Genomic DNA, 27,740 nt, shown 5'->3' with positions numbered 1-27,740 from the left:
CGTCCCAGCAGAGCGACGGCCGAATTAGCGGGCGCACCGCCGCGTGTGTGAGACGCACTGCTGCTCGTTGCACCTCCTGTCATTCGCTGGGCGCGTGCAGCCTTCGACACTAGCGGAGGACGCATCTTGTCCCTGGTGTCCAGCGGGGGGCCTGTGCGGGGTGTGGCAGTGTCGTGCTGGAGGGCGCCACTGGTAGCGATGTGGGCTTCCTCGCCTCGCCTCGCCTCGCCTCGCCTCGCCTCGCACCAGGTGTCTGCGTACTTTGCAGTGCATTCGCACCATTCGTATCCCGTCCCGACTTGTCCCGACTTTGCTCGACTGCCGCTCGCTGCCGCTCGGGTCGTGGTCCATATGACAGCGCAAGCACGACAAACGTCTGCGGGACGAGACGAGACGAGACGACTAAGGGACAAATTCGTGATTACAAATCAAATTTGGAACTCTACACTCCTACACAACAATAGGCGCTGACGTATTTCAGAAATCACCTGCCGATTCGTACTGTTTTGTCGTTTTGAAAGTCTTCTTGGCAAACTTGGTTAGCACATTCTCCCCCAAACTGAGTTAATTACTGCATTTTCGTACCATTACAGTAGTTTAAAAGGCTTAAGGAAGCATCGTTGTCACAACAGAAGGGTAGTTTGAAAATTGGGCTGGCAGGGGTAGCGACATAAAAAAAAAAAAAAAAGGAAGGGAGCCAACAGCACCCGGGTTTCCCAGGCGGTCACCCATCCAAGTACTAACCGGGCCCAATGATACTTAACTTCGGTGATCGGACGAGAACCGGTGTATTTATCATGGTATGGCCGTTGGCACTCGTGTAATGTAGGAGCACGGCAGAATTCGCGTCGGCTTTTCTCCCAACACACAAAATGTTAGTTTTCGGCCGCATTTGACGTAGGCACTTCCTTCCGCAACAGCCAGTTCCTCGAGGACGGCGCGGGGGGCGCGCCCGGCGTCCCAGCAGAGCGACGGCCGAATTAGCGGCGCACCGCCGCGTGTGTGAGACGCACTGCTGCTCGTTGCACCTCCTGTCATTCGCTGGGCGCGTGCAGCCTTCGACACTAGCGGAGGACGCATCTTGTCCCTGGTGTCCAGCGGGGGGCCTGTGCGGGGTGTGGCAGTGTCGTGCTGGAGGGCGCCACTGGTAGCGATGTGGGCTTCCTCGCCTCGCCTCGCCTCGCTCGCCTCGCCTCGCACCAGGTGTCTGCGTACTTTGCAGTGCATTCGCACCATTCGTATCCCGTCCCGACTTGTCCCGACTTTGCTCGACTGCCGCTCGCTGCCGCTCGGGTCGTGGTCCATATGACAGCGCAAGCACGACAAACGTCTGCGGGACGAGACGAGACGAGACGACTAAGGGACAAATTCGTGATTACAAATCAAATTTGGAACTCTACACTCCTACACAACAATAGGCGCTGACGTATTTCAGAAATCACCTGCCGATTCGTACTGTTTTGTCGTTTTGAAAGTCTTCTTGGCAAACTTGGTTAGCACATTCTCCCCCAAACTGAGTTAATTACTGCATTTTCGTACCATTACAGTAGTTTAAAAGGCTTAAGGAAGCATCGTTGTCACAACAGAAGGGTAGTTTGAAAATTGGGCTGGCAGGGGTAGCGACATAAAAAAAAAAAAAAAAGGAAGGGAGCCAACAGCACCCGGGTTTCCCAGGCGGTCACCCATCCAAGTACTAACCGGGCCCAATGATACTTAACTTCGGTGATCGGACGAGAACCGGTGTATTTATCATGGTATGGCCGTTGGCACTCGTGTAATGTAGGAGCACGGCAGAATTCGCGTTCGGCTTTTCTCCCAACACACAAAATGTTAGTTTTCGGCCGCATTTGACGTAGGCACTTCCTTCCGCAACAGCCAGTTCCTCGAGGACGGCGCGGGGGGCGCGCCCGGCGTCCCAGCAGAGCGACGGCCGAATTAGCGGGCGCACCGCCGCGTGTGTGAGACGCACTGCTGCTCGTTGCACCTCCTGTCATTCGCTGGGCGCGTGCAGCCTTCGACACTAGCGGAGGACGCATCTTGTCCCTGGTGTCCAGCGGGGGGCCTGTGCGGGGTGTGGCAGTGTCGTGCTGGAGGGCGCCACTGGTAGCGATGTGGGCTTCCTCGCCTCGCCTCGCCTCGCCTCGCCTCGCCTCGCCTCGCACCAGGTGTCTGCGTACTTTGCAGTGCATTCGCACCATTCGTATCCCGTCCCGACTTGTCCCGACTTTGCTCGACTGCCGCTCGCTGCCGCTCGGGTCGTGGTCCATATGACAGCGCAAGCACGACAAACGTCTGCGGGACGAGACGAGACGAGACGACTAAGGGACAAATTCGTGATTACAAATCAAATTTGGAACTCTACACTCCTACACAACAATAGGCGCTGACGTATTTCAGAAATCACCTGCCGATTCGTACTGTTTTGTCGTTTTGAAAGTCTTCTTGGCAAACTTGGTTAGCACATTCTCCCCCAAACTGAGTTAATTACTGCATTTTCGTACCATTACAGTAGTTTAAAAGGCTTAAGGAAGCATCGTTGTCACAACAGAAGGGTAGTTTGAAAATTGGGCTGGCAGGGGTAGCGACATAAAAAAAAAAAAAAAAGGAAGGGAGCCAACAGCACCCGGGTTTCCCAGGCGGTCACCCATCCAAGTACTAACCGGGCCCAATGATACTTAACTTCGGTGATCGGACGAGAACCGGTGTATTTATCATGGTATGGCCGTTGGCACTCGTGTAATGTAGGAGCACGGCAGAATTCGCGTTCGGCTTTTCTCCCAACACACAAAATGTTAGTTTTCGGCCGCATTTGACGTAGGCACTTCCTTCCGCAACAGCCAGTTCCTCGAGGACGGCGCGGGGGGCGCGCCCGGCGTCCCAGCAGAGCGACGGCCGAATTAGCGGGCGCACCGCCGCGTGTGTGAGACGCACTGCTGCTCGTTGCACCTCCTGTCATTCGCTGGGCGCGTGCAGCCTTCGACACTAGCGGAGGACGCATCTTGTCCCTGGTGTCCAGCGGGGGGCCTGTGCGGGGTGTGGCAGTGTCGTGCTGGAGGGCGCCACTGGTAGCGATGTGGGCTTCCTCGCCTCGCCTCGCCTCGCCTCGCCTCGCCTCGCACCAGGTGTCTGCGTACTTTGCAGTGCATTCGCACCATTCGTATCCCGTCCCGACTTGTCCCGACTTTGCTCGACTGCCGCTCGCTGCCGCTCGGGTCGTGGTCCATATGACAGCGCAAGCACGACAAACGTCTGCGGGACGAGACGAGACGAGACGACTAAGGGACAAATTCGTGATTACAAATCAAATTTGGAACTCTACACTCCTACACAACAATAGGCGCTGACGTATTTCAGAAATCACCTGCCGATTCGTACTGTTTTGTCGTTTTGAAAGTCTTCTTGGCAAACTTGGTTAGCACATTCTCCCCCAAACTGAGTTAATTACTGCATTTTCGTACCATTACAGTAGTTTAAAAGGCTTAAGGAAGCATCGTTGTCACAACAGAAGGGTAGTTTGAAAATTGGGCTGGCAGGGGTAGCGACATAAAAAAAAAAAAAAAAAAAAAGGAAGGGAGCCAACAGCACCCGGGTTTCCCAGGCGGTCACCCATCCAAGTACTAACCGGGCCCAATGATACTTAACTTCGGTGATCGGACGAGAACCGGTGTATTTATCATGGTATGGCCGTTGGCACTCGTGTAATGTAGGAGCACGGCAGAATTCGCGTTCGGCTTTTCTCCCAACACACAAAATGTTAGTTTTCGGCCGCATTTGACGTAGGCACTTCCTTCCGCAACAGCCAGTTCCTCGAGGACGGCGCGGGGGGCGCGCCCGGCGTCCCAGCAGAGCGACGGCCGAATTAGCGGGCGCACCGCCGCGTGTGTGAGACGCACTGCTGCTCGTTGCACCTCCTGTCATTCGCTGGGCGCGTGCAGCCTTCGACACTAGCGGAGGACGCATCTTGTCCCTGGTGTCCAGCGGGGGGCCTGTGCGGGGTGTGGCAGTGTCGTGCTGGAGGGCGCCACTGGTAGCGATGTGGGCTTCCTCGCCTCGCCTCGCCTCGCCTCGCCTCGCCTCGCACCAGGTGTCTGCGTACTTTGCAGTGCATTCGCACCATTCGTATCCCGTCCCGACTTGTCCCGACTTTGCTCGACTGCCGCTCGCTGCCGCTCGGGTCGTGGTCCATATGACAGCGCAAGCACGACAAACGTCTGCGGGACGAGACGAGACGAGACGACTAAGGGACAAATTCGTGATTACAAATCAAATTTGGAACTCTACACTCCTACACAACAATAGGCGCTGACGTATTTCAGAAATCACCTGCCGATTCGTACTGTTTTGTCGTTTTGAAAGTCTTCTTGGCAAACTTGGTTAGCACATTCTCCCCCAAACTGAGTTAATTACTGCATTTTCGTACCATTACAGTAGTTTAAAAGGCTTAAGGAAGCATCGTTGTCACAACAGAAGGGTAGTTTGAAAATTGGGCTGGCAGGGGTAGCGACATAAAAAAAAAAAAAAAAGGAAGGGAGCCAACAGCACCCGGGTTTCCCAGGCGGTCACCCATCCAAGTACTAACCGGGCCCAATGATACTTAACTTCGGTGATCGGACGAGAACCGGTGTATTTATCATGGTATGGCCGTTGGCACTCGTGTAATGTAGGAGCACGGCAGAATTCGCGTTCGGCTTTTCTCCCAACACACAAAATGTTAGTTTTCGGCCGCATTTGACGTAGGCACTTCCTTCCGCAACAGCCAGTTCCTCGAGGACGGCGCGGGGGGCGCGCCCGGCGTCCCAGCAGAGCGACGGCCGAATTAGCGGGCGCACCGCCGCGTGTGTGAGACGCACTGCTGCTCGTTGCACCTCCTGTCATTCGCTGGGCGCGTGCAGCCTTCGACACTAGCGGAGGACGCATCTTGTCCCTGGTGTCCAGCGGGGGGCCTGTGCGGGGTGTGGCAGTGTCGTGCTGGAGGGCGCCACTGGTAGCGATGTGGGCTTCCTCGCCTCGCCTCGCCTCGCCTCGCCTCGCCTCGCACCAGGTGTCTGCGTACTTTGCAGTGCATTCGCACCATTCGTATCCCGTCCCGACTTGTCCCGACTTTGCTCGACTGCCGCTCGCTGCCGCTCGGGTCGTGGTCCATATGACAGCGCAAGCACGACAAACGTCTGCGGGACGAGACGAGACGAGACGACTAAGGGACAAATTCGTGATTACAAATCAAATTTGGAACTCTACACTCCTACACAACAATAGGCGCTGACGTATTTCAGAAATCACCTGCCGATTCGTACTGTTTTGTCGTTTTGAAAGTCTTCTTGGCAAACTTGGTTAGCACATTCTCCCCCAAACTGAGTTAATTACTGCATTTTCGTACCATTACAGTAGTTTAAAAGGCTTAAGGAAGCATCGTTGTCACAACAGAAGGGTAGTTTGAAAATTGGGCTGGCAGGGGTAGCGACATAAAAAAAAAAAAAAAAGGAAGGGAGCCAACAGCACCCGGGTTTCCCAGGCGGTCACCCATCCAAGTACTAACCGGGCCCAATGATACTTAACTTCGGTGATCGGACGAGAACCGGTGTATTTATCATGGTATGGCCGTTGGCACTCGTGTAATGTAGGAGCACGGCAGAATTCGCGTTCGGCTTTTCTCCCAACACACAAAATGTTAGTTTTCGGCCGCATTTGACGTAGGCACTTCCTTCCGCAACAGCCAGTTCCTCGAGGACGGCGCGGGGGGCGCGCCCGGCGTCCCAGCAGAGCGACGGCCGAATTAGCGGGCGCACCGCCGCGTGTGTGAGACGCACTGCTGCTCGTTGCACCTCCTGTCATTCGCTGGGCGCGTGCAGCCTTCGACACTAGCGGAGGACGCATCTTGTCCCTGGTGTCCAGCGGGGGGCCTGTGCGGGGTGTGGCAGTGTCGTGCTGGAGGGCGCCACTGGTAGCGATGTGGGCTTCCTCGCCTCGCCTCGCCTCGCCTCGCCTCGCCTCGCACCAGGTGTCTGCGTACTTTGCAGTGCATTCGCACCATTCGTATCCCGTCCCGACTTGTCCCGACTTTGCTCGACTGCCGCTCGCTGCCGCTCGGGTCGTGGTCCATATGACAGCGCAAGCACGACAAACGTCTGCGGGACGAGACGAGACGAGACGACTAAGGGACAAATTCGTGATTACAAATCAAATTTGGAACTCTACACTCCTACACAACAATAGGCGCTGACGTATTTCAGAAATCACCTGCCGATTCGTACTGTTTTGTCGTTTTGAAAGTCTTCTTGGCAAACTTGGTTAGCACATTCTCCCCCAAACTGAGTTAATTACTGCATTTTCGTACCATTACAGTAGTTTAAAAGGCTTAAGGAAGCATCGTTGTCACAACAGAAGGGTAGTTTGAAAATTGGGCTGGCAGGGGTAGCGACATAAAAAAAAAAAAAAAAAAAAAAGGAAGGGAGCCAACAGCACCCGGGTTTCCCAGGCGGTCACCCATCCAAGTACTAACCGGGCCCAATGATACTTAACTTCGGTGATCGGACGAGAACCGGTGTATTTATCATGGTATGGCCGTTGGCACTCGTGTAATGTAGGAGCACGGCAGAATTCGCGTTCGGCTTTTCTCCCAACACACAAAATGTTAGTTTTCGGCCGCATTTGACGTAGGCACTTCCTTCCGCAACAGCCAGTTCCTCGAGGACGGCGCGGGGGGCGCGCCCGGCGTCCCAGCAGAGCGACGGCCGAATTAGCGGGCGCACCGCCGCGTGTGTGAGACGCACTGCTGCTCGTTGCACCTCCTGTCATTCGCTGGGCGCGTGCAGCCTTCGACACTAGCGGAGGACGCATCTTGTCCCTGGTGTCCAGCGGGGGGCCTGTGCGGGGTGTGGCAGTGTCGTGCTGGAGGGCGCCACTGGTAGCGATGTGGGCTTCCTCGCCTCGCCTCGCCTCGCCTCGCCTCGCCTCGCACCAGGTGTCTGCGTACTTTGCAGTGCATTCGCACCATTCGTATCCCGTCCCGACTTGTCCCGACTTTGCTCGACTGCCGCTCGCTGCCGCTCGGGTCGTGGTCCATATGACAGCGCAAGCACGACAAACGTCTGCGGGACGAGACGAGACGAGACGACTAAGGGACAAATTCGTGATTACAAATCAAATTTGGAACTCTACACTCCTACACAACAATAGGCGCTGACGTATTTCAGAAATCACCTGCCGATTCGTACTGTTTTGTCGTTTTGAAAGTCTTCTTGGCAAACTTGGTTAGCACATTCTCCCCCAAACTGAGTTAATTACTGCATTTTCGTACCATTACAGTAGTTTAAAAGGCTTAAGGAAGCATCGTTGTCACAACAGAAGGGTAGTTTGAAAATTGGGCTGGCAGGGGTAGCGACATAAAAAAAAAAAAAAAGGAAGGGAGCCAACAGCACCCGGGTTTCCCAGGCGGTCACCCATCCAAGTACTAACCGGGCCCAATGATACTTAACTTCGGTGATCGGACGAGAACCGGTGTATTTATCATGGTATGGCCGTTGGCACTCGTGTAATGTAGGAGCACGGCAGAATTCGCGTTCGGCTTTTCTCCCAACACACAAAATGTTAGTTTTCGGCCGCATTTGACGTAGGCACTTCCTTCCGCAACAGCCAGTTCCTCGAGGACGGCGCGGGGGGCGCGCCCGGCGTCCCAGCAGAGCGACGGCCGAATTAGCGGGCGCACCGCCGCGTGTGTGAGACGCACTGCTGCTCGTTGCACCTCCTGTCATTCGCTGGGCGCGTGCAGCCTTCGACACTAGCGGAGGACGCATCTTGTCCCTGGTGTCCAGCGGGGGGCCTGTGCGGGGTGTGGCAGTGTCGTGCTGGAGGGCGCCACTGGTAGCGATGTGGGCTTCCTCGCCTCGCCTCGCCTCGCCTCGCCTCGCCTCGCCTCGCACCAGGTGTCTGCGTACTTTGCAGTGCATTCGCACCATTCGTATCCCGTCCCGACTTGTCCCGACTTTGCTCGACTGCCGCTCGCTGCCGCTCGGGTCGTGGTCCATATGACAGCGCAAGCACGACAAACGTCTGCGGGACGAGACGAGACGAGACGACTAAGGGACAAATTCGTGATTACAAATCAAATTTGGAACTCTACACTCCTACACAACAATAGGCGCTGACGTATTTCAGAAATCACCTGCCGATTCGTACTGTTTTGTCGTTTTGAAAGTCTTCTTGGCAAACTTGGTTAGCACATTCTCCCCCAAACTGAGTTAATTACTGCATTTTCGTACCATTACAGTAGTTTAAAAGGCTTAAGGAAGCATCGTTGTCACAACAGAAGGGTAGTTTGAAAATTGGGCTGGCAGGGGTAGCGACATAAAAAAAAAAAAAAAAAAAAAAGGAAGGGAGCCAACAGCACCCGGGTTTCCCAGGCGGTCACCCATCCAAGTACTAACCGGGCCCAATGATACTTAACTTCGGTGATCGGACGAGAACCGGTGTATTTATCATGGTATGGCCGTTGGCACTCGTGTAATGTAGGAGCACGGCAGAATTCGCGTTCGGCTTTTCTCCCAACACACAAAATGTTAGTTTTCGGCCGCATTTGACGTAGGCACTTCCTTCCGCAACAGCCAGTTCCTCGAGGACGGCGCGGGGGGCGCGCCCGGCGTCCCAGCAGAGCGACGGCCGAATTAGCGGGCGCACCGCCGCGTGTGTGAGACGCACTGCTGCTCGTTGCACCTCCTGTCATTCGCTGGGCGCGTGCAGCCTTCGACACTAGCGGAGGACGCATCTTGTCCCTGGTGTCCAGCGGGGGGCCTGTGCGGGGTGTGGCAGTGTCGTGCTGGAGGGCGCCACTGGTAGCGATGTGGGCTTCCTCGCCTCGCCTCGCCTCGCCTCGCCTCGCCTCGCCTCGCACCAGGTGTCTGCGTACTTTGCAGTGCATTCGCACCATTCGTATCCCGTCCCGACTTGTCCCGACTTTGCTCGACTGCCGCTCGCTGCCGCTCGGGTCGTGGTCCATATGACAGCGCAAGCACGACAAACGTCTGCGGGACGAGACGAGACGAGACGACTAAGGGACAAATTCGTGATTACAAATCAAATTTGGAACTCTACACTCCTACACAACAATAGGCGCTGACGTATTTCAGAAATCACCTGCCGATTCGTACTGTTTTGTCGTTTTGAAAGTCTTCTTGGCAAACTTGGTTAGCACATTCTCCCCCAAACTGAGTTAATTACTGCATTTTCGTACCATTACAGTAGTTTAAAAGGCTTAAGGAAGCATCGTTGTCACAACAGAAGGGTAGTTTGAAAATTGGGCTGGCAGGGGTAGCGACATAAAAAAAAAAAAAAAAGGAAGGGAGCCAACAGCACCCGGGTTTCCCAGGCGGTCACCCATCCAAGTACTAACCGGGCCCAATGATACTTAACTTCGGTGATCGGACGAGAACCGGTGTATTTATCATGGTATGGCCGTTGGCACTCGTGTAATGTAGGAGCACGGCAGAATTCGCGTTCGGCTTTTCTCCCAACACACAAAATGTTAGTTTTCGGCCGCATTTGACGTAGGCACTTCCTTCCGCAACAGCCAGTTCCTCGAGGACGGCGCGGGGGGCGCGCCCGGCGTCCCAGCAGAGCGACGGCCGAATTAGCGGGCGCACCGCCGCGTGTGTGAGACGCACTGCTGCTCGTTGCACCTCCTGTCATTCGCTGGGCGCGTGCAGCCTTCGACACTAGCGGAGGACGCATCTTGTCCCTGGTGTCCAGCGGGGGGCCTGTGCGGGGTGTGGCAGTGTCGTGCTGGAGGGCGCCACTGGTAGCGATGTGGGCTTCCTCGCCTCGCCTCGCCTCGCCTCGCCTCGCCTCGCCTCGCACCAGGTGTCTGCGTACTTTGCAGTGCATTCGCACCATTCGTATCCCGTCCCGACTTGTCCCGACTTTGCTCGACTGCCGCTCGCTGCCGCTCGGGTCGTGGTCCATATGACAGCGCAAGCACGACAAACGTCTGCGGGACGAGACGAGACGAGACGACTAAGGGACAAATTCGTGATTACAAATCAAATTTGGAACTCTACACTCCTACACAACAATAGGCGCTGACGTATTTCAGAAATCACCTGCCGATTCGTACTGTTTTGTCGTTTTGAAAGTCTTCTTGGCAAACTTGGTTAGCACATTCTCCCCCAAACTGAGTTAATTACTGCATTTTCGTACCATTACAGTAGTTTAAAAGGCTTAAGGAAGCATCGTTGTCACAACAGAAGGGTAGTTTGAAAATTGGGCTGGCAGGGGTAGCGACATAAAAAAAAAAAAAAAAGGAAGGGAGCCAACAGCACCTTTTTTTTTTTTTTTTTTTTTTTTTTTTTTTTTTTTTTTTTTTTTTTTTTTTTTTTTGACGGGCCTCCCAACTCCCCTTATAGCCCGGCCTTTTCGCTCTCCACAATACGCCTTCTTCGGCGAGCTTCTCAGCTATAAATACATGCTGTTGGTAGTGCAGAATGAAGAACGAAGAACGAAGAGGGGCTGAAGAGATGCTCCTTCTCGCCGGTCGCAGATGGTGTGCGCCAGATGGAACGGGAAGGGGTCTTCGTCCGGTGACGTAGGAGCGGCACTGTCATCGAAGGGGAGGGCAAGACTTAACAACGTTGAAAACAATGAAAATATTCGTAAAGAAAGCCAAACGGAAAAGTTCTTCCGTAAAGCGGCGGCAAGAATTATACCGACCAAATGTGGGAGAAAGAAAACGAAGATGAATGACTTCGCAACAAAAGAACTAGTCACAAACCTCTGTCAAGAAAGAGTAAGGCCCGGGAGGTCCCTCTAATAACGTATGGAAGGAAAGGTAACAGATCCGCTTCCCCGCGGTACTGGCGGTGAAGAAAAAAGAAATAAAGGAGACGTATGCCCTAAATGAAACGGAAGTAGTAAAAGAAACGAACCGCCACACTTCCACAGGCGGTAACGAACAACATAAAAAACAAAAGATGGTTTTCGAGAGTAGCACCAAAACACGAAAACCATGCAGAGAACAAACAACCAAAATGGCAGGGCATTGGCGTCACACACAACACTGATAGCGAAACGACAATTTCAGACAAAAAATTGGAACACAAAGATAAACAGAAACAAAACTTCCGACGTGACACTTATAAGGTAGTGAACACTGTCCGTAGATCGGAAAAACAAAAAACTGTCACAGTTCGTCATCAAGATGACGGTCAAGGTGATCCCAAATACAAAAAACTTGTCCAACAATTTCTCTTGCAGTGTTCGTTCCCGTATATCACATAATCAGGAAAGGGTGTATAAGTATATACACATTGATATAAGTCACTGTTAAGGAGGGGTCACGACCGAGTGAAATGCATGGGACAAAGCCACATGCAAAAAATTAGCGAACGTCGCTGAATAGGTCCTACTGGCGCGTTCTTCATTGTGGAAAGTCCATAAATTGGTGAGAAAGGTCACAGTATCGGTAATTTTGAGACTAAAGATGGCATGAATTGTGTGTCCATATATCCAGATGGTGGCATTCCGCTTTGTGGACGGGTAAGGTTTCCACTGTGGCACTATCGCGTCCGTCACAGGAACCTGCCTGACTGTCACTCTATTTATGAGTCGAATCATGTCCCTCGCACAGTACCAGATGTCCCGGAACCTGGAGCACTCGAAGCGGTGCTCGATGTCGTCCGGTACTCCGCAGGCCTCGCACTGGCTGAACCGGATGAGGTTGATGGAGTGGAGCTTGCAGTTGGTGGCAACAGTGCGGTTGACCACCCTGTACCACGTGGCCCTCACGTCAGCTGATATGACGCGGGAACTGATGTTCCGCCACACGGCGCTCCAATCGTGCTGCGGCAGACGTAGCTCCCACTTATTGGGCGGTGGTCGTCCTCGGATGACATCCGCAATATCTCCGACCGCATGGCCTCGCACGTCGTGGAGACTTACGTAGCTGTGCGTGATGTAGTAACGGCGCACGTGGGAGATGGAGAAGGGGATGCCGGTGACGTAGACCGGGGCGGTGACGGAACGCGGCCGGTGTTGATGAAAGAGAACTGCCGTAGGGCTGCCCAAACCTTTGCCAAGTAAAACATTGGTCCGTTTATAAAAGAGTGCCTCACATTTGGCGTTAAAATCGACAAGTCCGAGACCGCCTTCCGAAGGTTTCAGGGTACATGTGGCCATAGCGACCTTAAAAATATCGCCTTTCCACAAAAACCAATAAAATGCATGCCGTATGGACCGTGCGATTTGCTTCGGTACCGGCAAGATTTGCGCCAGGTACCACGCCCTTGCCAGAATGGTGGTATTAATAAGCGCAACTTTGTCCGACAGTGCCAAGTTGCGCGGCGCATGAATTTTAACCACGGCGCGCACTTTATAAAGAGTGGACCGCCAATTGAGAGCTTGCATCTGTTGTAAGTTGTCTGACAGTGTCACGCCGAGCACCTTAGACTGGCGTTTCACGCAGTACCAATGCCGGTATTCAGTACGCATGCGCTCCGTCAACGGGAGGAGAACCGTCTTACGCGGATTTACTACGGCGCCTGTCGCCCGTTCGTATTGCTGCAGAACGCCATAGAGGCGGTCGATGTCGTCTGCCCGTTCGATGAAGACGCCCAAGTCATCGGCATAAGCGCGACACACAAGCCGGTCGTCTCCCACGCGAATCCCTCGACAAGTGCGGCCAATGGTACGGAGGAGCGGGTCCAAGGCGATCGCGAACAGCGCCATAGATAGTGGGCAACCCTGTCGGACTGAGCGGCTGATATGGATCTTGTCGCTGGCGATACCGTTTACGATAACGCGCGACGTGGCACTGCTTAAGATATTGCTTATCATGGCCGTGAACTTCGTCCCGAAACCCATGCGAGTCATCAATCTGCGAAGATAAAAGTGGCTTACACGATCGAACGCAGTTTGAAAATCGACCAATAAAATTCCCGCATTGCGAAGCCTGCTGCTTTTCGTGTGGCCTATGCAGTCCCTGTAGGCTAAAACGGCGTCAAAAATATTTCGATCTCGAACAGCGCACGACTGCGATGCATCTAAAACTTTTCCCAGAACTTGCTTAAGTCTATTAGCAACGCACCTGGCCATTATCTTATAATCCGAGTTGAGAAGGGTAATAGGGCGCACAGTTTCTAAACTCGGCGTCGCAGTCGATTTCGGAAGGAGGACGATACGTCCTTCTTCAAAGTCCACTGGGATTTCCGCGCCGTTTCGGATGTCATTAGCTATTTCCGTTAAAAGTTCACTAAAAGAGTCAAAAAATGTCAGATAAAACTCCGCTGGGATGCCGTCGTTCCCGGGGGATTTCCCTGTCTGACTGCCTTTAACGGCATCCTCTACGTCATCCGCGGTATAAACCGCATTAAGATTGAGTCTATCTCGTCGCGTTAAAATATGCGGCACGTGACTTAAAAGATCATTGATTGCGGCGGCATCGACAGCAGTGTCGGTAAAAAGTGATTTGAAATACTGATATAATTCCGCCTGAATCGCCTGGTGGTCCGTGGTTCTGATCCCGGCGGCGAGCGTCCACGTGTTGAGCCGTAGTTTTGCGCGGCGGCACCTCTCCCTACGGAGGTGGTACGCAGAGACTGACTCGCCGACCACGGCGCCCACGGGCTGGCTCCGCCTCACTGGCCCCTCACATTTCTGCCGCAAATCCCGCAGCAACTTTGCTTTAAATTCGCGCAGGGTGGGCAGCAGTTCCGGCTGCGCAGTAACACGCTGCGCGAGCTCGCGCAAACACTGGCGGTAGAAGTCGGCCGTGGCCCGGCGCCACCGTGCCGCTTCACGACTAAAATCAATTAAAAATTTTCTGACCGCCGGTTTGGCCACCGCGGTCCACCAGTAAATAGCGGTGGAACCGACCGGTCGGCTCTGCACAAGGTTGTGCCACATATTTAAAAAACTCGTTTTAAAAGAGGGATCATTTAAAATGCTGCAATTCAATTTCCACATATTTTTAACTGACGAACGTGGGCACAAACCTAAATTGAGCTGACAAATGTAACTACAATGGTCGGAAAAAATCACCGGCTGCACATCGGCAGCGACGACGGTATGTGCAAGCTGCGGCGAGACGTAAATCCTGTCTAAACGACTATGTCCGGTAGCGTAAAAATACGTAAAGGCTGTACGGTGGGGGTTGAGAACCCGCCACGTGTCTCGCAGCTGTAAACCAGTAACCAACGTCTTCAGGTCCTCACACCGGTTTGGCCGTGGTTCCTGATCGCGATCGTCAATTACACCATTAAAATCACCCCCGAGGATAAAATTATCTCTATTCTGATATAAAACCTGGCACAGTTCGGTAGCATAAAAATTATTCCGCGCAGGTTTGTTGCCAGAGTGCGCGTAAACATTAACAAACGCGTAACCATTAATTTCACAAACTATGACCCGCCCATTTGGTAAGCATTCGATATTTTGCACTTCGATGTCCGATCGGACTAAAATAGCAGTGCCTGTGCTGTCATCCGCGATGATATTATCGTACGCAGTGAACTCGTGAAAATCGCGGATAAAAGATAATGCTTCAGTGGTCACCTCTTGTAAAAAAGCTACCTGACAACAGCTTTCAGTTAAAAAATTATACAGTGCTATCGCTTTGTGATGGCTACGCATTTTATTAACGTTGACCGTTAGTACCGTAAACTGATTACCAGCAACCATAAAAGAAGAAAACCAGGAAAACACAGATAAAACAATAAAAACACTCACAAGATAAAACGGTAAAATACAAATACAAAAAACGACTCAGCATGGGTTGTCGTCGGCGTGCTTAAAAGACGGAATGCCACACTTGAAGTAGTTGTAAATTAATCATCGGGCGGCTCATCACCCCACGCCCCCAGTCGGGTAACAGGTGGTGACGCCCCCGCGACAGACATCGTGGGTAAGTCTCTACTATGTTGTGTAGCTACAGCGTCCTGTGTGACAGGGCGCACACTCGTAACCTGAGGCGGATCTGTCACGGCAGGTTGTGGAACCGATTCACTGGCAGGTAACGCGTCCGATTGATGGATAACAGTTTGCAGATGCCGGACCACTTCGGCCCTGTGCGCTTCCGAGCCCGCAGCCTGGCCGCCGCCAGCACCGCTGCCGTCCGCTCTCGCGCCTACAGCTGATCGGGTCACGTGAGCGGCCGCGCCGGGCCGAACTGCCGCGCCATCGCGCTGCCCCCCCTTACGCCGCTGCCGTTTTGGCTTCCCTTGAGATAGCGGTCTCCCGACAGGCGACGGACTACGCTCTCTCCTCGCGGACGACCGTCGGGAATCGGTCGATGAACTCCTACTTCTGTCACGCCCATCGTGTTCGGGGTCACTGCGCGACCGAACCGACGCACTAACAGAAGAAGACGATTCTCGTCTTTCGAGAGAGGGGGCACGGTCCACGTGCGCACGGCCTGCCGTGACCACATTCGAAACTCCCGACACCTGTTGTGGGAGGACGAAAACTGTTCTATCTATGTCCGCTAAAGTGACAGACTGATCGACCGCCACAACACTGGAACCGGCTGTGGGGGCGAGCGTCTCGTCGGCGACCAGTTGCGGGACTGAGTCAATGGTCACCGTGGGGGCAACTACCGGGGCGGGTTCTGGTCCCGGGACGGGGGTTGTTGCACGCGCGTCTGTCTCCGGTAGGGCTACCGCGTTTAACATGACGGGATCACTATCGGTTAGCATTGGCACCGTAACAGTAGCAACGGACGCGGCCATAGCTGCTGGAAGGTCGACACGGCGAGCTGCCTGTGGGGGGGCGCCTAAAGCGACCGCCGCCCAACTCATGGGTTCGCTTCCGTGTTCGCCCAGCGGCAGTTGCAAAGGCCCCTTACGCCGCGGGCAATTTTGGCGAAAGTGATCCGGCCGATTACAAAAAGAACACGTTTGCGGTTGCCCACTGTACGTAATAAAGGCACGGTGCCCGGCCATGTAAACAAATGATGGCACATGCTTTCGCACAATCATTCGTACACTTCGCACCCCATTTTCACATTGTATGGGGTACGCGGCAGACCATTTTTCTTTAACAACGGAAAGCACAGTGCCGTAAGGGCCGAGACATCGCGAAATGGTGTCGTTTTTTACTTCAAAAGGCAGATTGAAGACCCTGACAGTCCGTATGCCATAACCCGCGTTCGTCACTTTAACGTCACTCAAGGTTTGATTATCGTGCTTAAATTGCCGCACACCATCATTGACATTAACAACCGTATCACAGAGTTCCGAACTACTTAACTTCACAAAGACGGAATTTAAAAATGTGTCCAATTGGAGTCCGAAAATGTCACTAGCCGGGATTTTCAAATCATTAAGGATCCAATGATGAATTTCGAAAGCGGTCGGACGAGGGACAGATCGGCTAAATTCGCACTGAATATTGTTGTTCCGATCTTCACTTTCCATCGTTGTCAGTACGTACCGTGAAGAATCAGCAAAGCAAGCAAGTCGCCTCGCGAACACCACACGCTGCGGCGCGCTGAACGTAAACACCACGGGCCGGCGGAGCGCAGAGCACCGAGGTGTTGCCAGGCGGGCAGCCAGCCAAGTACTAACCGGGCCCAATGATACTTAACTTCGGTGATCGGACGAGAACCGGTGTATTTATCATGGTATGGCCGTTGGCACTCGTGTAATGTAGGAGCACGGCAGAATTCGCGTTCGGCTTTTCTCCCAACACACAAAATGTTAGTTTTCGGCCGCATTTGACGTAGGCACTTCCTTCCGCAACAGCCAGTTCCTCGAGGACGGCGCGGGGGGCGCGCCCGGCGTCCCAGCAGAGCGACGGCCGAATTAGCGGGCGCACCGCCGCGTGTGTGAGACGCACTGCTGCTCGTTGCACCTCCTGTCATTCGCTGGGCGCGTGCAGCCTTCGACACTAGCGGAGGACGCATCTTGTCCCTGGTGTCCAGCGGGGGGCCTGTGCGGGGTGTGGCAGTGTCGTGCTGGAGGGCGCCACTGGTAGCGATGTGGGCTTCCTCGCCTCGCCTCGCCTCGCCTCGCCTCGCCTCGCCTCGCACCAGGTGTCTGCGTACTTTGCAGTGCATTCGCACCATTCGTATCCCGTCCCGACTTGTCCCGACTTTGCTCGACTGCCGCTCGCTGCCGCTCGGGTCGTGGTCCATATGACAGCGCAAGCACGACAAACGTCTGCGGGACGAGACGAGACGAGACGACTAAGGGACAAATTCGTGATTACAAATCAAATTTGGAACTCTACACTCCTACACAACAATAGGCGCTGACGTATTTCAGAAATCACCTGCCGATTCGTACTGTTTTGTCGTTTTGAAAGTCTTCTTGGCAAACTTGGTTAGCACATTCTCCCCCAAACTGAGTTAATTACTGCATTTTCGTACCATTACAGTAGTTTAAAAGGCTTAAGGAAGCATCGTTGTCACAACAGAAGGGTAGTTTGAAAATTGGGCTGGCAGGGGTAGCGACATAAAAAAAAAAAAAAAAGGAAGGGAGCCAACAGCACCCGGGTTTCCCAGGCGGTCACCCATCCAAGTACTAACCGGGCCCAATGATACTTAACTTCGGTGATCGGACGAGAACCGGTGTATTTATCATGGTATGGCCGTTGGCACTCGTGTAATGTAGGAGCACGGCAGAATTCGCGTTCGGCTTTTCTCCCAACACACAAAATGTTAGTTTTCGGCCGCATTTGACGTAGGCACTTCCTTCCGCAACAGCCAGTTCCTCGAGGACGGCGCGGGGGGCGCGCCCGGCGTCCCAGCAGAGCGACGGCCGAATTAGCGGGCGCACCGCCGCGTGTGTGAGACGCACTGCTGCTCGTTGCACCTCCTGTCATTCGCTGGGCGCGTGCAGCCTTCGACACTAGCGGAGGACGCATCTTGTCCCTGGTGTCCAGCGGGGGGCCTGTGCGGGGTGTGGCAGTGTCGTGCTGGAGGGCGCCACTGGTAGCGATGTGGGCTTCCTCGCCTCGCCTCGCCTCGCCTCGCCTCGCCTCGCACCAGGTGTCTGCGTACTTTGCAGTGCATTCGCACCATTCGTATCCCGTCCCGACTTGTCCCGACTTTGCTCGACTGCCGCTCGCTGCCGCTCGGGTCGTGGTCCATATGACAGCGCAAGCACGACAAACGTCTGCGGGACGAGACGAGACGAGACGACTAAGGGACAAATTCGTGATTACAAATCAAATTTGGAACTCTACACTCCTACACAACAATAGGCGCTGACGTATTTCAGAAATCACCTGCCGATTCGTACTGTTTTGTCGTTTTGAAAGTCTTCTTGGCAAACTTGGTTAGCACATTCTCCCCCAAACTGAGTTAATTACTGCATTTTCGTACCATTACAGTAGTTTAAAAGGCTTAAGGAAGCATCGTTGTCACAACAGAAGGGTAGTTTGAAAATTGGGCTGGCAGGGGTAGCGACATAAAAAAAAAAAAAAAGGAAGGGAGCCAACAGCACCCGGGTTTCCCAGGCGGTCACCCATCCAAGTACTAACCGGGCCCAATGATACTTAACTTCGGTGATCGGACGAGAACCGGTGTATTTATCATGGTATGGCCGTTGGCACTCGTGTAATGTAGGAGCACGGCAGAATTCGCGTTCGGCTTTTCTCCCAACACACAAAATGTTAGTTTTCGGCCGCATTTGACGTAGGCACTTCCTTCCGCAACAGCCAGTTCCTCGAGGACGGCGCGGGGGGCGCGCCCGGCGTCCCAGCAGAGCGACGGCCGAATTAGCGGGCGCACCGCCGCGTGTGTGAGACGCACTGCTGCTCGTTGCACCTCCTGTCATTCGCTGGGCGCGTGCAGCCTTCGACACTAGCGGAGGACGCATCTTGTCCCTGGTGTCCAGCGGGGGGCCTGTGCGGGGTGTGGCAGTGTCGTGCTGGAGGGCGCCACTGGTAGCGATGTGGGCTTCCTCGCCTCGCCTCGCCTCGCCTCGCCTCGCCTCGCCTCGCACCAGGTGTCTGCGTACTTTGCAGTGCATTCGCACCATTCGTATCCCGTCCCGACTTGTCCCGACTTTGCTCGACTGCCGCTCGCTGCCGCTCGGGTCGTGGTCCATATGACAGCGCAAGCACGACAAACGTCTGCGGGACGAGACGAGACGAGACGACTAAGGGACAAATTCGTGATTACAAATCAAATTTGGAACTCTACACTCCTACACAACAATAGGCGCTGACGTATTTCAGAAATCACCTGCCGATTCGTACTGTTTTGTCGTTTTGAAAGTCTTCTTGGCAAACTTGGTTAGCACATTCTCCCCCAAACTGAGTTAATTACTGCATTTTCGTACCATTACAGTAGTTTAAAAGGCTTAAGGAAGCATCGTTGTCACAACAGAAGGGTAGTTTGAAAATTGGGCTGGCAGGGGTAGCGACATAAAAAAAAAAAAAAAAGGAAGGGAGCCAACAGCACCCGGGTTTCCCAGGCGGTCACCCATCCAAGTACTAACCGGGCCCAATGATACTTAACTTCGGTGATCGGACGAGAACCGGTGTATTTATCATGGTATGGCCGTTGGCACTCGTGTAATGTAGGAGCACGGCAGAATTCGCGTTCGGCTTTTCTCCCAACACACAAAATGTTAGTTTTCGGCCGCATTTGACGTAGGCACTTCCTTCCGCAACAGCCAGTTCCTCGAGGACGGCGCGGGGGGCGCGCCCGGCGTCCCAGCAGAGCGACGGCCGAATTAGCGGGCGCACCGCCGCGTGTGTGAGACGCACTGCTGCTCGTTGCACCTCCTGTCATTCGCTGGGCGCGTGCAGCCTTCGACACTAGCGGAGGACGCATCTTGTCCCTGGTGTCCAGCGGGGGGCCTGTGCGGGGTGTGGCAGTGTCGTGCTGGAGGGCGCCACTGGTAGCGATGTGGGCTTCCTCGCCTCGCCTCGCCTCGCCTCGCCTCGCCTCGCACCAGGTGTCTGCGTACTTTGCAGTGCATTCGCACCATTCGTATCCCGTCCCGACTTGTCCCGACTTTGCTCGACTGCCGCTCGCTGCCGCTCGGGTCGTGGTCCATATGACAGCGCAAGCACGACAAACGTCTGCGGGACGAGACGAGACGAGACGACTAAGGGACAAATTCGTGATTACAAATCAAATTTGGAACTCTACACTCCTACACAACAATAGGCGCTGACGTATTTCAGAAATCACCTGCCGATTCGTACTGTTTTGTCGTTTTGAAAGTCTTCTTGGCAAACTTGGTTAGCACATTCTCCCCCAAACTGAGTTAATTACTGCATTTTCGTACCATTACAGTAGTTTAAAAGGCTTAAGGAAGCATCGTTGTCACAACAGAAGGGTAGTTTGAAAATTGGGCTGGCAGGGGTAGCGACATAAAAAAAAAAAAAAAGGAAGGGAGCCAACAGCACCCGGGTTTCCCAGGCGGTCACCCATCCAAGTACTAACCGGGCCCAATGATACTTAACTTCGGTGATCGGACGAGAACCGGTGTATTTATCATGGTATGGCCGTTGGCACTCGTGTAATGTAGGAGCACGGCAGAATTCGCGTTCGGCTTTTCTCCCAACACACAAAATGTTAGTTTTCGGCCGCATTTGACGTAGGCACTTCCTTCCGCAACAGCCAGTTCCTCGAGGACGGCGCGGGGGGCGCGCCCGGCGTCCCAGCAGAGCGACGGCCGAATTAGCGGGCGCACCGCCGCGTGTGTGAGACGCACTGCTGCTCGTTGCACCTCCTGTCATTCGCTGGGCGCGTGCAGCCTTCGACACTAGCGGAGGACGCATCTTGTCCCTGGTGTCCAGCGGGGGGCCTGTGCGGGGTGTGGCAGTGTCGTGCTGGAGGGCGCCACTGGTAGCGATGTGGGCTTCCTCGCCTCGCCTCGCCTCGCCTCGCCTCGCCTCGCCTCGCACCAGGTGTCTGCGTACTTTGCAGTGCATTCGCACCATTCGTATCCCGTCCCGACTTGTCCCGACTTTGCTCGACTGCCGCTCGCTGCCGCTCGGGTCGTGGTCCATATGACAGCGCAAGCACGACAAACGTCTGCGGGACGAGACGAGACGAGACGACTAAGGGACAAATTCGTGATTACAAATCAAATTTGGAACTCTACACTCCTACACAACAATAGGCGCTGACGTATTTCAGAAATCACCTGCCGATTCGTACTGTTTTGTCGTTTTGAAAGTCTTCTTGGCAAACTTGGTTAGCACATTCTCCCCCAAACTGAGTTAATTACTGCATTTTCGTACCATTACAGTAGTTTAAAAGGCTTAAGGAAGCATCGTTGTCACAACAGAAGGGTAGTTTGAAAATTGGGCTGGCAGGGGTAGCGACATAAAAAAAAAAAAAAAAGGAAGGGAGCCAACAGCACCCGGGTTTCCCAGGCGGTCACCCATCCAAGTACTAACCGGGCCCAATGATACTTAACTTCGGTGATCGGACGAGAACCGGTGTATTTATCATGGTATGGCCGTTGGCACTCGTGTAATGTAGGAGCACGGCAGAATTCGCGTTCGGCTTTTCTCCCAACACACAAAATGTTAGTTTTCGGCCGCATTTGACGTAGGCACTTCCTTCCGCAACAGCCAGTTCCTCGAGGACGGCGCGGGGGGCGCGCCCGGCGTCCCAGCAGAGCGACGGCCGAATTAGCGGGCGCACCGCCGCGTGTGTGAGACGCACTGCTGCTCGTTGCACCTCCTGTCATTCGCTGGGCGCGTGCAGCCTTCGACACTAGCGGAGGACGCATCTTGTCCCTGGTGTCCAGCGGGGGGCCTGTGCGGGGTGTGGCAGTGTCGTGCTGGAGGGCGCCACTGGTAGCGATGTGGGCTTCCTCGCCTCGCCTCGCCTCGCCTCGCCTCGCCTCGCACCAGGTGTCTGCGTACTTTGCAGTGCATTCGCACCATTCGTATCCCGTCCCGACTTGTCCCGACTTTGCTCGACTGCCGCTCGCTGCCGCTCGGGTCGTGGTCCATATGACAGCGCAAGCACGACAAACGTCTGCGGGACGAGACGAGACGAGACGACTAAGGGACAAATTCGTGATTACAAATCAAATTTGGAACTCTACACTCCTACACAACAATAGGCGCTGACGTATTTCAGAAATCACCTGCCGATTCGTACTGTTTTGTCGTTTTGAAAGTCTTCTTGGCAAACTTGGTTAGCACATTCTCCCCCAAACTGAGTTAATTACTGCATTTTCGTACCATTACAGTAGTTTAAAAGGCTTAAGGAAGCATCGTTGTCACAACAGAAGGGTAGTTTGAAAATTGGGCTGGCAGGGGTAGCGACATAAAAAAAAAAAAAAAAAAAAAGGAAGGGAGCCAACAGCACCCGGGTTTCCCAGGCGGTCACCCATCCAAGTACTAACCGGGCCCAATGATACTTAACTTCGGTGATCGGACGAGAACCGGTGTATTTATCATGGTATGGCCGTTGGCACTCGTGTAATGTAGGAGCACGGCAGAATTCGCGTTCGGCTTTTCTCCCAACACACAAAATGTTAGTTTTCGGCCGCATTTGACGTAGGCACTTCCTTCCGCAACAGCCAGTTCCTCGAGGACGGCGCGGGGGGCGCGCCCGGCGTCCCAGCAGAGCGACGGCCGAATTAGCGGGCGCACCGCCGCGTGTGTGAGACGCACTGCTGCTCGTTGCACCTCCTGTCATTCGCTGGGCGCGTGCAGCCTTCGACACTAGCGGAGGACGCATCTTGTCCCTGGTGTCCAGCGGGGGGCCTGTGCGGGGTGTGGCAGTGTCGTGCTGGAGGGCGCCACTGGTAGCGATGTGGGCTTCCTCGCCTCGCCTCGCCTCGCCTCGCCTCGCCTCGCACCAGGTGTCTGCGTACTTTGCAGTGCATTCGCACCATTCGTATCCCGTCCCGACTTGTCCCGACTTTGCTCGACTGCCGCTCGCTGCCGCTCGGGTCGTGGTCCATATGACAGCGCAAGCACGACAAACGTCTGCGGGACGAGACGAGACGAGACGACTAAGGGACAAATTCGTGATTACAAATCAAATTTGGAACTCTACACTCCTACACAACAATAGGCGCTGACGTATTTCAGAAATCACCTGCCGATTCGTACTGTTTTGTCGTTTTGAAAGTCTTCTTGGCAAACTTGGTTAGCACATTCTCCCCCAAACTGAGTTAATTACTGCATTTTCGTACCATTACAGTAGTTTAAAAGGCTTAAGGAAGCATCGTTGTCACAACAGAAGGGTAGTTTGAAAATTGGGCTGGCAGGGGTAGCGACATAAAAAAAAAAAAAAAAGGAAGGGAGCCAACAGCACCCGGGTTTCCCAGGCGGTCACCCATCCAAGTACTAACCGGGCCCAATGATACTTAACTTCGGTGATCGGACGAGAACCGGTGTATTTATCATGGTATGGCCGTTGGCACTCGTGTAATGTAGGAGCACGGCAGAATTCGCGTTCGGCTTTTCTCCCAACACACAAAATGTTAGTTTTCGGCCGCATTTGACGTAGGCACTTCCTTCCGCAACAGCCAGTTCCTCGAGGACGGCGCGGGGGGCGCGCCCGGCGTCCCAGCAGAGCGACGGCCGAATTAGCGGGCGCACCGCCGCGTGTGTGAGACGCACTGCTGCTCGTTGCACCTCCTGTCATTCGCTGGGCGCGTGCAGCCTTCGACACTAGCGGAGGACGCATCTTGTCCCTGGTGTCCAGCGGGGGGCCTGTGCGGGGTGTGGCAGTGTCGTGCTGGAGGGCGCCACTGGTAGCGATGTGGGCTTCCTCGCCTCGCCTCGCCTCGCCTCGCCTCGCCTCGCCTCGCACCAGGTGTCTGCGTACTTTGCAGTGCATTCGCACCATTCGTATCCCGTCCCGACTTGTCCCGACTTTGCTCGACTGCCGCTCGCTGCCGCTCGGGTCGTGGTCCATATGACAGCGCAAGCACGACAAACGTCTGCGGGACGAGACGAGACGAGACGACTAAGGGACAAATTCGTGATTACAAATCAAATTTGGAACTCTACACTCCTACACAACAATAGGCGCTGACGTATTTCAGAAATCACCTGCCGATTCGTACTGTTTTGTCGTTTTGAAAGTCTTCTTGGCAAACTTGGTTAGCACATTCTCCCCCAAACTGAGTTAATTACTGCATTTTCGTACCATTACAGTAGTTTAAAAGGCTTAAGGAAGCATCGTTGTCACAACAGAAGGGTAGTTTGAAAATTGGGCTGGCAGGGGTAGCGACATAAAAAAAAAAAAAAAAGGAAGGGAGCCAACAGCACCCGGGTTTCCCAGGCGGTCACCCATCCAAGTACTAACCGGGCCCAATGATACTTAACTTCGGTGATCGGACGAGAACCGGTGTATTTATCATGGTATGGCCGTTGGCACTCGTGTAATGTAGGAGCACGGCAGAATTCGCGTTCGGCTTTTCTCCCAACACACAAAATGTTAGTTTTCGGCCGCATTTGACGTAGGCACTTCCTTCCGCAACAGCCAGTTCCTCGAGGACGGCGCGGGGGGCGCGCCCGGCGTCCCAGCAGAGCGACGGCCGAATTAGCGGGCGCACCGCCGCGTGTGTGAGACGCACTGCTGCTCGTTGCACCTCCTGTCATTCGCTGGGCGCGTGCAGCCTTCGACACTAGCGGAGGACGCATCTTGTCCCTGGTGTCCAGCGGGGGGCCTGTGCGGGGTGTGGCAGTGTCGTGCTGGAGGGCGCCACTGGTAGCGATGTGGGCTTCCTCGCCTCGCCTCGCCTCGCCTCGCCTCGCCTCGCCTCGCACCAGGTGTCTGCGTACTTTGCAGTGCATTCGCACCATTCGTATCCCGTCCCGACTTGTCCCGACTTTGCTCGACTGCCGCTCGCTGCCGCTCGGGTCGTGGTCCATATGACAGCGCAAGCACGACAAACGTCTGCGGGACGAGACGAGACGAGACGACTAAGGGACAAATTCGTGATTACAAATCAAATTTGGAACTCTACACTCCTACACAACAATAGGCGCTGACGTATTTCAGAAATCACCTGCCGATTCGTACTGTTTTGTCGTTTTGAAAGTCTTCTTGGCAAACTTGGTTAGCACATTCTCCCCCAAACTGAGTTAATTACTGCATTTTCGTACCATTACAGTAGTTTAAAAGGCTTAAGGAAGCATCGTTGTCACAACAGAAGGGTAGTTTGAAAATTGGGCTGGCAGGGGTAGCGACATAAAAAAAAAAAAAAAAAGGAAGGGAGCCAACAGCACCCGGGTTTCCCAGGCGGTCACCCATCCAAGTACTAACCGGGCCCAATGATACTTAACTTCGGTGATCGGACGAGAACCGGTGTATTTATCATGGTATGGCCGTTGGCACTCGTGTAATGTAGGAGCACGGCAGAATTCGCGTTCGGCTTTTCTCCCAACACACAAAATGTTAGTTTTCGGCCGCATTTGACGTAGGCACTTCCTTCCGCAACAGCCAGTTCCTCGAGGACGGCGCGGGGGGCGCGCCCGGCGTCCCAGCAGAGCGACGGCCGAATTAGCGGGCGCACCGCCGCGTGTGTGAGACGCACTGCTGCTCGTTGCACCTCCTGTCATTCGCTGGGCGCGTGCAGCCTTCGACACTAGCGGAGGACGCATCTTGTCCCTGGTGTCCAGCGGGGGGCCTGTGCGGGGTGTGGCAGTGTCGTGCTGGAGGGCGCCACTGGTAGCGATGTGGGCTTCCTCGCCTCGCCTCGCCTCGCCTCGCCTCGCCTCGCCTCGCACCAGGTGTCTGCGTACTTTGCAGTGCATTCGCACCATTCGTATCCCGTCCCGACTTGTCCCGACTTTGCTCGACTGCCGCTCGCTGCCGCTCGGGTCGTGGTCCATATGACAGCGCAAGCACGACAAACGTCTGCGGGACGAGACGAGACGAGACGACTAAGGGACAAATTCGTGATTACAAATCAAATTTGGAACTCTACACTCCTACACAACAATAGGCGCTGACGTATTTCAGAAATCACCTGCCGATTCGTACTGTTTTGTCGTTTTGAAAGTCTTCTTGGCAAACTTGGTTAGCACATTCTCCCCCAAACTGAGTTAATTACTGCATTTTCGTACCATTACAGTAGTTTAAAAGGCTTAAGGAAGCATCGTTGTCACAACAGAAGGGTAGTTTGAAAATTGGGCTGGCAGGGGTAGCGACATAAAAAAAAAAAAAAAAGAAGGGAGCCAACAGCACCCGGGTTTCCCAGGCGGTCACCCATCCAAGTACTAACCGGGCCCAATGATACTTAACTTCGGTGATCGGACGAGAACCGGTGTATTTATCATGGTATGGCCGTTGGCACTCGTGTAATGTAGGAGCACGGCAGAATTCGCGTTCGGCTTTTCTCCCAACACACAAAATGTTAGTTTTCGGCCGCATTTGACGTAGGCACTTCCTTCCGCAACAGCCAGTTCCTCGAGGACGGCGCGGGGGGCGCGCCCGGCGTCCCAGCAGAGCGACGGCCGAATTAGCGGGCGCACCGCCGCGTGTGTGAGACGCACTGCTGCTCGTTGCACCTCCTGTCATTCGCTGGGCGCGTGCAGCCTTCGACACTAGCGGAGGACGCATCTTGTCCCTGGTGTCCAGCGGGGGGCCTGTGCGGGGTGTGGCAGTGTCGTGCTGGAGGGCGCCACTGGTAGCGATGTGGGCTTCCTCGCCTCGCCTCGCCTCGCCTCGCCTCGCCTCGCACCAGGTGTCTGCGTACTTTGCAGTGCATTCGCACCATTCGTATCCCGTCCCGACTTGTCCCGACTTTGCTCGACTGCCGCTCGCTGCCGCTCGGGTCGTGGTCCATATGACAGCGCAAGCACGACAAACGTCTGCGGGACGAGACGAGACGAGACGACTAAGGGACAAATTCGTGATTACAAATCAAATTTGGAACTCTACACTCCTACACAACAATAGGCGCTGACGTATTTCAGAAATCACCTGCCGATTCGTACTGTTTTGTCGTTTTGAAAGTCTTCTTGGCAAACTTGGTTAGCACATTCTCCCCCAAACTGAGTTAATTACTGCATTTTCGTACCATTACAGTAGTTTAAAAGGCTTAAGGAAGCATCGTTGTCACAACAGAAGGGTAGTTTGAAAATTGGGCTGGCAGGGGTAGCGACATAAAAAAAAAAAAAAAAAAAAAGGAAGGGAGCCAACAGCACCCGGGTTTCCCAGGCGGTCACCCATCCAAGTACTAACCGGGCCCAATGATACTTAACTTCGGTGATCGGACGAGAACCGGTGTATTTATCATGGTATGGCCGTTGGCACTCGTGTAATGTAGGAGCACGGCAGAATTCGCGTTCGGCTTTTCTCCCAACACACAAAATGTTAGTTTTCGGCCGCATTTGACGTAGGCACTTCCTTCCGCAACAGCCAGTTCCTCGAGGACGGCGCGGGGGGGCGCGCCCGGCGTCCCAGCAGAGCGACGGCCGAATTAGCGGGCGCACCGCCGCGTGTGTGAGACGCACTGCTGCTCGTTGCACCTCCTGTCATTCGCTGGGCGCGTGCAGCCTTCGACACTAGCGGAGGACGCATCTTGTCCCTGGTGTCCAGCGGGGGGCCTGTGCGGGGTGTGGCAGTGTCGTGCTGGAGGGCGCCACTGGTAGCGATGTGGGCTTCCTCGCCTCGCCTCTGCCTCGCCTCGCCTCGCCTCGCCTCGCACCAGGTGTCTGCGTACTTTGCAGTGCATTCGCACCATTCGTATCCCGTCCCGACTTGTCCCGACTTTGCTCGACTGCCGCTCGCTGCCGCTCGGGTCGTGGTCCATATGACAGCGCAAGCACGACAAACGTCTGCGGGACGAGACGAGACGAGACGACTAAGGGAC

At 54.4% G+C, this 27,740-nt stretch overlaps 21 non-coding genes and 1 pseudogene across 21 annotated transcripts; all 22 read right to left on the bottom strand.

Moving 5' to 3' along the window:
• Window positions 1–695: 695 nt before the first annotated feature.
• Window positions 696–814, bottom strand: LOC126220428 (5S ribosomal RNA). Its single transcript, XR_007542877.1, has one exon. It is a non-coding gene; the product is annotated as a 5S ribosomal RNA (ribosomal RNA).
• Window positions 815–1,649: 835 nt separating this feature from the next.
• Window positions 1,650–1,768, bottom strand: LOC126220427 (5S ribosomal RNA). The gene has a single exon (XR_007542876.1). It is a non-coding gene; the product is annotated as a 5S ribosomal RNA (ribosomal RNA).
• Window positions 1,769–2,611: 843 nt separating this feature from the next.
• Window positions 2,612–2,730, bottom strand: LOC126220426 (5S ribosomal RNA). The gene has a single exon (XR_007542875.1). It is a non-coding gene; the product is annotated as a 5S ribosomal RNA (ribosomal RNA).
• An 843-nt stretch (window positions 2,731–3,573) lies between these two features.
• Window positions 3,574–3,692, bottom strand: LOC126220425 (5S ribosomal RNA). Its single transcript, XR_007542874.1, has one exon. It is a non-coding gene; the product is annotated as a 5S ribosomal RNA (ribosomal RNA).
• Window positions 3,693–4,530: 838 nt separating this feature from the next.
• Window positions 4,531–4,649, bottom strand: LOC126220424 (5S ribosomal RNA). The gene has a single exon (XR_007542873.1). It is a non-coding gene; the product is annotated as a 5S ribosomal RNA (ribosomal RNA).
• Window positions 4,650–5,487: 838 nt separating this feature from the next.
• Window positions 5,488–5,606, bottom strand: LOC126220423 (5S ribosomal RNA). The gene has a single exon (XR_007542872.1). It is a non-coding gene; the product is annotated as a 5S ribosomal RNA (ribosomal RNA).
• Window positions 5,607–6,450: 844 nt separating this feature from the next.
• LOC126220420 (5S ribosomal RNA) lies at window positions 6,451–6,569 on the bottom strand. The gene has a single exon (XR_007542870.1). It is a non-coding gene; the product is annotated as a 5S ribosomal RNA (ribosomal RNA).
• Window positions 6,570–7,406: 837 nt separating this feature from the next.
• LOC126220419 (5S ribosomal RNA) lies at window positions 7,407–7,525 on the bottom strand. The gene has a single exon (XR_007542869.1). It is a non-coding gene; the product is annotated as a 5S ribosomal RNA (ribosomal RNA).
• An 849-nt stretch (window positions 7,526–8,374) lies between these two features.
• Window positions 8,375–8,493, bottom strand: LOC126220418 (5S ribosomal RNA). Its single transcript, XR_007542868.1, has one exon. It is a non-coding gene; the product is annotated as a 5S ribosomal RNA (ribosomal RNA).
• An 843-nt stretch (window positions 8,494–9,336) lies between these two features.
• LOC126220417 (5S ribosomal RNA) lies at window positions 9,337–9,455 on the bottom strand. Its single transcript, XR_007542867.1, has one exon. It is a non-coding gene; the product is annotated as a 5S ribosomal RNA (ribosomal RNA).
• A 7,039-nt stretch (window positions 9,456–16,494) lies between these two features.
• On the bottom strand, window positions 16,495–16,614 carry LOC126220429 (5S ribosomal RNA; annotated as a pseudogene).
• An 843-nt stretch (window positions 16,615–17,457) lies between these two features.
• LOC126220416 (5S ribosomal RNA) lies at window positions 17,458–17,576 on the bottom strand. The gene has a single exon (XR_007542866.1). It is a non-coding gene; the product is annotated as a 5S ribosomal RNA (ribosomal RNA).
• An 837-nt stretch (window positions 17,577–18,413) lies between these two features.
• On the bottom strand, window positions 18,414–18,532 carry LOC126220415 (5S ribosomal RNA). Its single transcript, XR_007542865.1, has one exon. It is a non-coding gene; the product is annotated as a 5S ribosomal RNA (ribosomal RNA).
• Window positions 18,533–19,375: 843 nt separating this feature from the next.
• Window positions 19,376–19,494, bottom strand: LOC126220414 (5S ribosomal RNA). Its single transcript, XR_007542864.1, has one exon. It is a non-coding gene; the product is annotated as a 5S ribosomal RNA (ribosomal RNA).
• An 837-nt stretch (window positions 19,495–20,331) lies between these two features.
• LOC126220413 (5S ribosomal RNA) lies at window positions 20,332–20,450 on the bottom strand. The gene has a single exon (XR_007542863.1). It is a non-coding gene; the product is annotated as a 5S ribosomal RNA (ribosomal RNA).
• An 843-nt stretch (window positions 20,451–21,293) lies between these two features.
• Window positions 21,294–21,412, bottom strand: LOC126220412 (5S ribosomal RNA). The gene has a single exon (XR_007542862.1). It is a non-coding gene; the product is annotated as a 5S ribosomal RNA (ribosomal RNA).
• Window positions 21,413–22,255: 843 nt separating this feature from the next.
• LOC126220411 (5S ribosomal RNA) lies at window positions 22,256–22,374 on the bottom strand. The gene has a single exon (XR_007542861.1). It is a non-coding gene; the product is annotated as a 5S ribosomal RNA (ribosomal RNA).
• Window positions 22,375–23,212: 838 nt separating this feature from the next.
• On the bottom strand, window positions 23,213–23,331 carry LOC126220433 (5S ribosomal RNA). The gene has a single exon (XR_007542880.1). It is a non-coding gene; the product is annotated as a 5S ribosomal RNA (ribosomal RNA).
• Window positions 23,332–24,174: 843 nt separating this feature from the next.
• Window positions 24,175–24,293, bottom strand: LOC126220431 (5S ribosomal RNA). The gene has a single exon (XR_007542879.1). It is a non-coding gene; the product is annotated as a 5S ribosomal RNA (ribosomal RNA).
• An 844-nt stretch (window positions 24,294–25,137) lies between these two features.
• LOC126220430 (5S ribosomal RNA) lies at window positions 25,138–25,256 on the bottom strand. The gene has a single exon (XR_007542878.1). It is a non-coding gene; the product is annotated as a 5S ribosomal RNA (ribosomal RNA).
• An 842-nt stretch (window positions 25,257–26,098) lies between these two features.
• LOC126220422 (5S ribosomal RNA) lies at window positions 26,099–26,217 on the bottom strand. The gene has a single exon (XR_007542871.1). It is a non-coding gene; the product is annotated as a 5S ribosomal RNA (ribosomal RNA).
• Window positions 26,218–27,060: 843 nt separating this feature from the next.
• On the bottom strand, window positions 27,061–27,179 carry LOC126220409 (5S ribosomal RNA). Its single transcript, XR_007542860.1, has one exon. It is a non-coding gene; the product is annotated as a 5S ribosomal RNA (ribosomal RNA).
• Window positions 27,180–27,740: the final 561 nt, after the last annotated feature.

The sequence above is a fragment of the Schistocerca nitens genome, unplaced genomic scaffold (assembly GCF_023898315.1).
Source record: "Schistocerca nitens isolate TAMUIC-IGC-003100 unplaced genomic scaffold, iqSchNite1.1 HiC_scaffold_196, whole genome shotgun sequence".
NCBI classification, from domain to species: domain Eukaryota; kingdom Metazoa; phylum Arthropoda; class Insecta; order Orthoptera; family Acrididae; genus Schistocerca; species Schistocerca nitens.
The sequence above is the reverse complement of the archived record's forward strand: the minus strand, read 5'-3'. Positions and strand labels throughout refer to the sequence as shown.